This window comes from Oncorhynchus mykiss, chromosome 23 (assembly GCF_057628025.1).
Source record: "Oncorhynchus mykiss isolate SJ-2025 chromosome 23, ASM5762802v1, whole genome shotgun sequence".
Classification (NCBI taxonomy): domain Eukaryota; kingdom Metazoa; phylum Chordata; class Actinopteri; order Salmoniformes; family Salmonidae; genus Oncorhynchus; species Oncorhynchus mykiss.
Genome location: NC_143044.1, coordinates 55885001 through 55895000, shown reverse-complemented (window position 1 = coordinate 55895000; position 10000 = coordinate 55885001).

Here is a 10000-nt window from a genome sequence, read left to right as displayed (position 1 = left end):
GTCTCTTCTAGAGGTGAGCTGTTTAATCTGTCTCTTCTAGAGGTGAGCTGTTCAATCTGTCTCTTCTAGAGGTGAGCTGTTTAATCTGTCTCTTCTAGAGGTGAGCTGTTTAATCTGTCTCTTCTGCTGTGTGTCCTATACACACAGTCAGTCACGCAGTCACACACACACGCACACACACACGCACACGCGCACACACGCACACACACACACACACACCTACACGCACGCGCACACGCGCACACGCGCACACGCGCACACACACACACCTACACACCTACACGCACACGCACACACAGATATGCAGATAGGTCCCTTTGTGGCTTTCCTGAGGTACAGAGCAGTGGAGATGTGTCAGGATGAAATACAGAAAACAGTATTTCTTCCACTTCATGCTAGTCTCTGTCTGCTGTAAACCCAAATACTGTAAGACAAGGCAGTGCTGCTATTCCAATCCAATTCATCCTCAGTGCTCCTGCCCACAGGAATAGAAACCCATATAGCTCACTACTGGGCTCTGAGAGGCTCGGAGAGTGGTGTGGTCAGGAAGATTGATTGGTTGGCTAGATCACAGCTCACTGACTGAAGACAGCACTGCAATGCATGCTGGGTAGAACTGTATAGGAGCTAATGCATCACATGACCTACTGGGTGAGGTGGTGAGTTAAAGATAATTGGAAGAAAGACATTTACAGTGAGCTGCTTTTTCAAGGAAGTTGGAAGTTCAAGGTTTCAGTATTAGGGCACTGCTGGGGTCTAAATGGTTCTGTATGACTGTGTTGTTCTGCAGGGTTTTATAGGGTTCTATGTTTCTGTATGGTTGTGTATGGTTCAATATGGTTGTACAGTATATGGTTGGTTCTGTGTTGTTCTCATCTGTTTGGGTATGGTTCTGTGTGGTTCTACAATGTTCTCTACTGATCTCTATTGTTCTGTATGGTTCTACAATGTTCTCTACTCATCTATACGGTTCCATATGGTTCTATAATGTTCTCTATTCCTCACTATGGTTCTATATTGTTCTCTACTTATCTCTATGGTTCTGTATTGTTTTGTAATGTTCTCTACTGACCTCTACGGTTCTATATAGTTCTATAATGTTCTCTACTGATCTCTATTGTTCTGTATGGTTCTATAATGTTCTCTACTGACCTCTACGGTTCTGTATGATTCTATAATGTTCTCTACTGATCTCTATTGTTCTACAATGTTCTCTATTGACCTCTATGGTTCCGTATGGTTCTATAATGTCCTCTACTTCTCTCTATGGTTCTGTATTGTTTTGAAATGTTCTCTACTGATCTCTATGGTTCTATAATGTTCTCTACTGATCTCTATGGTTCCGTATGGTTCTACAATGTTCTCTACTCATCTATATGGTTCCAAATGGTTCTATAATGTTCTCTACTGATCTCTTTGGTTCTATAATGTTCTCTACTGACCTCTACGGTTCTGTATGGTTCTATGATGTTCTCTACTGATCTCTATGGTTCTGTATGATTATATATTGTTCTCTACTTGGTTCTGTATCATATATATTGTTCTCTCTATGGTTCTGTATCATTCTATAATGTCCTGTACTGATCTCTATTATTTTATAATGTTCTCTACTGATCTCTACGGTTCTATAATGTTCTCTACTGATCTCTATGGTTCTCTACTGTCCTCTACTGATCTTTAATGTTCTGTATTGTTCTGTAATGTTCTCTACTGATCTCTATGGTTCTATATGGTTCTATATTTCAGGTAGTAGGCATGTCTAATTTGTAACATGTAAGATAGTGATAATGACCTGTGGGTTATTCCAGTATAAAGAAAGTGTGGTGGTTGGGTGGTAGTGATCATCGACCTGTGGGTTATTCAGTATAAAGACAGTGTGGTGGTTGAGTGCTGGTGATCCTCTTAACTACAGTACCTGTGGGTTATTCCAGTATAAAGACAGTGTGGTGGTCGGGTGGTAGTGATCATCGACCTGTGGGTTATTCCAGTATAAAGATAGTGTGGTGGTTGGGTGGTAGTGATAATGACCTGTGAGTTATTCCAGTATAAAGACAGTGTGGAGGTCGGGTGGTAGTGATAATGACCTGTGGGTTATTCCAGTATAAAGACAGTGTGGTGGTCGGGTGGTAGTGATAATGACCTGTGGGTTATTCCAGTATAAAGACAGTGTGGTGGTCGGGTGGTAGGGATCATTGTGTCTGAGCTGAAGGGCCTTTAACCTCTGTCATATTACTTCTAATTAGTGGGGAGAAGACAGGCTAAAAGTACCAGATGGCAACATTATTTGATAGTCTCTCAAAATGGCTACTGACCACAGTTCTTTAATGCTTGTGTGATATGTTTAATTAAAGCGGCTTGTCAAAGAGGCAATTTACACAAAATTGATGCCAACACACGGTGCTATTAATACTATGTCACTGACATTGCTATTAATTACAAAGAGTAGTTAATATCACCCGCATCTTCATTATCGACATAAATATTAAGATGGCTGCCGTGAGAGGAATGGAAATCCTTCCAGATACGTCCATCTAATAACCATTTGAGAGAAGAATATTAGCCTTGTCAGATCGGGCTCAAATTGGCCCGGAACTATACCTGTCATGCCCAGAATCAGGATGTCTACCTTGCTCTGTGACCTGAAACCAAAACGACATGAACACTTGACAGATTTTGACACAGAAAATTGTGGACAAAACCACCTCTATTTGGCTAACCAAGCAGCAAATATGTGAGATGATGCGGTGAATTTATTAAGTAGTTTTAAAAAAAATAAAAAATAATGTATTTTGTCTTGGCATTTTATTTCCTGCCACCGTTTGAAAGCACAAATTATTATCAGACATTTCACTTAGACATTCAAAAATGAAAAGACAAACAGAGTATATATTTAATCAAATTAACAACGGACTGATAACAGTTCTAACACTTAAACACAACAACGACGATAAAACATGTATTTCATCGCATGTAGCGGTACACCAGGGCCAAATGGAACGAAGCAAAACAGGTTCACTCAGCTCTGTCTGCTTCATCCGAGCTGTCAGTGACAGGACAGTCATCTTCATTTTCTTTGTCCTTACTTTGAAGCACAAGGTAATACGTAAAAGGTCTGTTCTCACCAGGTCTGTCTGTCTCTCCTCCCCACTCGTCCCCCACTTGGTTTGATCAATGCTCTGGAGTTGATGCCCTGTAAGCCAGGTAAAAAAAAGAGTTATTTCCTATTTGAGAAGGTATTGTATGTTTTACACTGAGAGAGAGACTGGTTTAGACCATAGAACGGTGCATAAATATGAATTATTTACAGAAACATAGGTCTAAATTATTTTCTCATTTACAAAAAAGGTTAAAAAAAAAACACATTTAAAAAGAAAAATAATATAGATTTATTTTCATGTCACACCTGTAAGCCTGTACCAACCAAAGCATTTGATGGCATTTGAATTGGCCAGGGGTTTCGGGCCGTTTGTCTGGCCTGTTATCCTTTGTTTTATGATGCTCACAACAGTGAGCTCAAAGTCAAACTCAATATGATGAGGTATTAGCACTCCGCCGCCATTTCACTCAGACGTGTCAAGGTCAGGTCACACAAGGGGATTGTCCCCCCCAAAACCCAGCGGTTTGGCCTTATACACCTACACACACACACACACACACACACCTACACACACCTACATACACACACACACACACACACACACACACGCACGCATGCACGCACGCACGCACACACACACACACACACACACACACACACACACACACACACACACACACACACACACACACACACACTCATGTCCCCTCTTCTCTCTCTCTCTCTCTCTCTCTCTCTCTCTCTCTCTCCCTCTCTCTCTCTCTGTTGGGGAAAGTTATTATTTGTGCTCACCTCATCACTGCTCAGATGGGCTGTGCAGCGATAATAATACCCCCTTTAACCTTCTAAATGATTACTATTACGATTGGTGAAGATACAGCCACTAATGTTGTTGTGCTGCTGCTGGTGACACTGCTACTGCTGCTACTGCTATGAAACAATATATTTATACTATCCTTCAAACAGAACCTTATATTTTTACTGTGATCCAACCAGTATCCTTCAAACAGAACCTTATATTTTTACTGTGATCAAACCAGTATCCTTCAAACAGAACCTTATATTTTACTGTGATCAAACCAGTATCCTTCAAACAGAACCTTATATTTTTACTGTGATCAAACCAGTATCCTTCAAACAGAACCTTATATTTTTACTGTGATCAAACCAGTATCCTTCAAACAGAACCTTATATTTTTACTGTGATCAAACCAGTATCCTTCAAACAGAACCTTACATTTTTACTGTGATCAAATCAGTATCCTTCAAACAGAACCTTACATTTTTACTGTGATCAAACCAGTATCCTTCAAACAGAACCTTATATTTTTACTGTGATCAAACCAGTATCCTTCAAACAGAACCTTATATTTTTACTGTGATCAAACCAGTATCCTTCAAACAGAACCTTACATTTTTACTGTGATCAAACCAGTATCCTTCAAACAGAACCTTATATTTTTACTGTGATCAAACCAGTATCCTTCAAACAGAACCTTATATTTTTACTGTGATCAAACCAGTATCCTTCAAACAGAACCTTATATTTTTACTGTGATCAAACCAGTATCCTTCAAACAGAACCTTATATTTTTACTGTGATCAAACCAGTATCCTTCAAACAGAACCTTATATTTTTACTGTGATCAAACCAGTATCCTTCAAACAGAACCTTACATTTTTACTGTGATCAAATCAGTATCCTTCAAACAGAACCTTATATTTTTACTGTGATCAAACCAGTATCCTTCAAACAGAACCTTATATTTTTACTGTGATCAAACCAGTATCCTTCAAACAGAACCTTATATTTTTACTGTGATCAAACCAGTATCCTTCAAACAGAACCTTATATTTTTACTGTGATCAAACCAGTATCCTTCAAACAGAACCTTACATTTTTACTGTGATCAAACCAGTAACCTTCAAACAGAACCTTATATTTTTACTGTGATCAAACCAGTATCCTTCAAACAGAACCTTACATTTTTACTGTGATCAAACCAGTATCCTTCAAACAGAACCTTATATTTTTACTGTGATCAAACCAGTATCCTTCAAACAGAACCTTATATTTTTACTGTGATCAAACCAGTATCCTTCAAACAGAACCTTATATTTTTACTGTGATCAAACCAGTATCCTTCAAACAGAACCTTATATTTTTACTGTGATCAAACCTGTATCCTTCAAACAGAACCTTATATTTTTACTGTGATCAAACCAGTATCCTTCAAACAGAACCTTATATTTTTACTGTGATCAAACCAGTATCCTTCAAACAGAACCTTATATTTTTACTGTGATCAAACCTGTATCCTTCAAACAGAACCTTATATTTTTACTGTGATCAAACCAGTATCCTTCAAACAGAACCTTATATTTTTACTGTGATCAAACCAGTATCCTTCAAACAGAACCTTATATTTTACTGTGATCAAACCAGTATCCTTCAAACAGAACCTTATATTTTACTGTGATCAAACCAGTATCCTTCAAACAGAACCTTATATTTTTACTGTGATCAAACCAGTATCCTTCAAACAGAACCTTATATTTTTACTGTGATCAAACCAGTATCCTTCAAACAGAACCTTATATTTTTACTGTGATCAAACCAGTATCCTTCAAACAATATATCGTATTTCTAACATGATCAAACCAGTATCCTTCAAACAGAACCTTATATTTTTACTGTGATCAAACCAGTATCCTTCAAACAGAACCTTATATTTTTACTGTGATCAAACCAGTATCCTTCAAACAATATATTGTATTTCTAACATGATCAAACCAGTATCCTTCAAACAGAACCTTATATTTTTACTGTGATCAAACCAGTATCCTTCAAACAGAACCTTATATTTTTACTGTGATCAAACCAGTATCCTTCAAACAATATATTGTATTTCTAACATGATCAAACCAGTGTATTTCAAACAATATATAGTCTGTACTGTACAAAATGCAGTACCTGTGAGAGGAGTTATTCATCTTGCCTTTGATTAGATTATTTTAGCTTCTATCGTTTATAGGATTGTGTCCAAACTCCTTAGAACAGAAATAGTATTTTGGCCCCTTTTCAGTTGTGAAATGCACTTAGCATTTTTTTCAGAGTCCATGTGGCTCAGCAGTGCACTGTCTAGGGAAAAGGGTTCCCTTTCTTATTGTTTATGGTGTACAGGTACTATACGGAGCCAGATCATGCTGTACGGGTGTTGTGTTGTCGTGAAATCACAGTGTGGTAGTAAAGCCAGTGATTACAGTGTGTGTCTGTGTGTAGGTATCTCTGTGCACGTTTGTAAGTGTGTGCTTCCATGCATGTTGTATGTGTGTGTGGAGTAAGTCTATCCATTTGTCCCAGGGAGGTGGACTCTTAATGTCCCCGTGTTTAACTCTTAATGTCCCCGTGTTTAACTCTTAATGTCCCCGTGTTTAACTCTTAATGTCCCAGTGTTTAACTCTTAATGTCCCAGTGTTTAACTCTTAATGTCCCAGTGTTTAACTCTTAATGTCCCCGTGTTTAACTCTTAATGTCCCAGTGTTTAACTCTTAATGTCCCAGTGTTTAACTCTTAATGTCCCCGTGTTTAACTCTTAATGTCCCCGTGTTTAACTCTTAATGTCCCAGTGTTTAACTCTTAATGTCCCAGTGTTCAACTCTTAATGTCCCAGTGTTTAACTCTTAATGTCCCAGTGTTCAACTCGTGCTGTCACGCCCTGACCCTTAGAGAGCCGTTTTATTTCTCTATTTGGTTAGGTCGGGTGTGATTTGGGTGGACATTCTAGTTTTTCTATTTCTTTGTTTGCCGGGTATGGTTCCCAATCAGAGGCAGCTGTCTACCATTGTCTCTGATTGGGGATCATACTTAGTCCTTTTTCCCACCTTAGATTGTGGGATCTTGTTTTTGGTTAGTTGCTGTGTTAGCGCTACAACATTTTACGTGTCGTTTACTCTTTCTTGTTTTTCGTGTTCATTTAATAAATGTATGATGTACGCCTACCACGCTGCACCTTGGTCTCATTCATCTAATGACAGACGTAACTATATGTTAGCCCCTTTATACAACTAGAAGGGGGGGATTTGTTAGTCCCTAAATAAAACGAGAAGGGGGGGATTTGTTAGTCCCTAAATAAAATGAGAAGGGGGGGATTTGTTAGTCCCTAAATAAAATGAGAAGGGGGGGATTTGTTAGTCCCTAAAGAAAACTAGAAGGGCCCCCACTAGAAGGGGGATTTGTTAGCACCTATATAAAACTAGAAGGGGTTTTTAAACCAATATTAAACTATAAGGAGGGATTTGTTAGCCCCTATATTAAACTAGATTGGCGGATTTGTTAGCCCCTAAATAAAGCTAGCTGGGGATTTGTTAGTTCCTACATTTAACTGGAGGGGGGGGGGGGGGGGGGGGTGGTTGAGAGTCCCTAAATAAAGCTAGAAGGTGTGTTGTTCGTTCCTAAATAAAGCTAGAAGGGGAGTTGTTCGTTCCTAAATAAAGCTAGAAGGGGAGTTGTTCGTTCCTAAATAAAGCTAGAAGGCGAGAGAGAGAGCAGCTTATTCAGTCTGTGTTCCATCACCTGCAAAACCAACGAAGGAGATCGTCTCAGCTCAAGTCTCCTGCTTCTGTAAAGGGTATTTTATGAGTGTGTGTGTGATGTTGTGTGTGTGTGTGTCTGTGTGTGCCTCTGTGTGTCTGGGTGTGTGTGTGCACGCGTACGAGAAAGAAGCGTTACCCAACTGCTGCCTCTGCCTCCACATCTACCTCTGCCTCTACCCCTGCACGGTGCTGCCTCTGCCTCCACATCTACCTCTGCCTCTACCCCGGCACGGTGCTGCCTCTGCCTCCACATCTACCTCTGCCTCCACCCCTGCATGGTGCTGCCTCTGCCTCCACATCTACCTCTGCCTCTACCCCTGCACGGGTGCTGCCTCTGCCTCCACATCTACCTCTGCCTCTACCCCTGCACGGGTGCTGCCTCTGCCTCCACATCTACCTCTTGCCTCTACCCCTGCACGGTGCTGCCTGCCTACACGCTACACTAACCAAGAATGTGTATTTCTGCAGATGATTAAATCAATACCATTTTGACAAGACTTGTTGGAACATGCCTCTTTATTTTACGCAATTCCTTCCCGTTCGTCAGGGGGCATTCATCAAGCTGCCGGGGCGCTGTCACCTAATGGAGATTGTTCTTTAGTCTCGCTGCACTTGATAGAAGGCCTGCGATTATGATGCATGTCGATAGTTTACAGAGATATTGACACAGGAACAAAGAGCACAGCCCCGCGGCTGATAGCCTTTTCCCACCATCAGCACCACCACCACCAACACCATCACCACCAGCACCACCACCACCACTACCACCAACACCACCATCAGCACCACCACCACCAACACCATCACCACCAGCACCACCACCACCACTACCACCAACACCACCATCACCATCACCACCACCATCACCATCACCACCAGCACCACCACCACCACCACTACCACCAACACCACCACCAACACCATCACCACCAGCACCACCACCACCACTACCACCAACACCACCATCACCATCACCACCACCATCACCATCACCACCACCAGCACCACCACCACCACCACTACCACCAACACCACCACCAACACCATCACCACCAGCACCACCACCACCACCACCAACACCATCACCATCACCACCATCACCATCACCACCAGCACCACCACCACCACCACTACCACCAACACCACCACCAACACCATCACCACCAGCACCACCACCATCACCACCAACACCACCACCATCACCACCATCACCACCAGCACCACCACCACCACCACCACCACCATCACCACCAGCACCACCACCACCACTACCACCAACACCACCACCACCAACACCACCACCACCAACACCACCACCACCATCCCAACCATCACCATAATCAACACCACCACCATCACCACCCTCACCAATACCATCATCACCACCACCATCACACCCAACCACCACCACTACAACCACCACAACCACATCTGCAACACACCAATACCATCACCACCAAAACCACCACCAATACCATCACCATTAACATCGCCAACACCACCATCACCATCACCACCACAACCACCACCTCCCCCACCATCACCACCACCACCATCACCATCACAACCACCACCACCACCATCACTAGCAACACCAACACCAATTCCATCACCACCACCATCACCACTCCCACCACCACCACCACCACTTCCTCCATCACCACCACCACCAACACCATCACCACCACCACAAGCACCATCACCACTCCCACCACCATCATCACTCCCACAACCATCACCACCACCACCACCATCACCAATAACACAACCACTACCACCACTACCAACACCCCCACCACCATCATCACCACCATCACCTCCTATACCAACACCACCACTCCCACCACCATCACCACCAACATCACCACCACCACCACCACCAACATCACCAACACCACCACCACCACCACCACCAACATCACCACCACCACCACTTCCACCATCACTACCAACACCATCACCAATTCCATCACCAACCCCCACCACCACCAACAGAACCACCACCACTACCCCCACCACCATCATCACCACCATCACCTCCTTTACCAACACCACCACTCCCTCCACCATCACCACTACCACCACCACCACCATCACCACCTATACCACCATCACCACTACCACCACCACCAACAGAACCACCACCACTACCACCAATACCCCCACCACCATCATCACCACCATCACCTCCTTTGCCAACACCACCACTCCCACCACCATCACCACTACCATCACCACCACCATTACCACAAATACCACCATCACCACCAATACCACCATCAGCAAAACCACCACCACCACCACCAC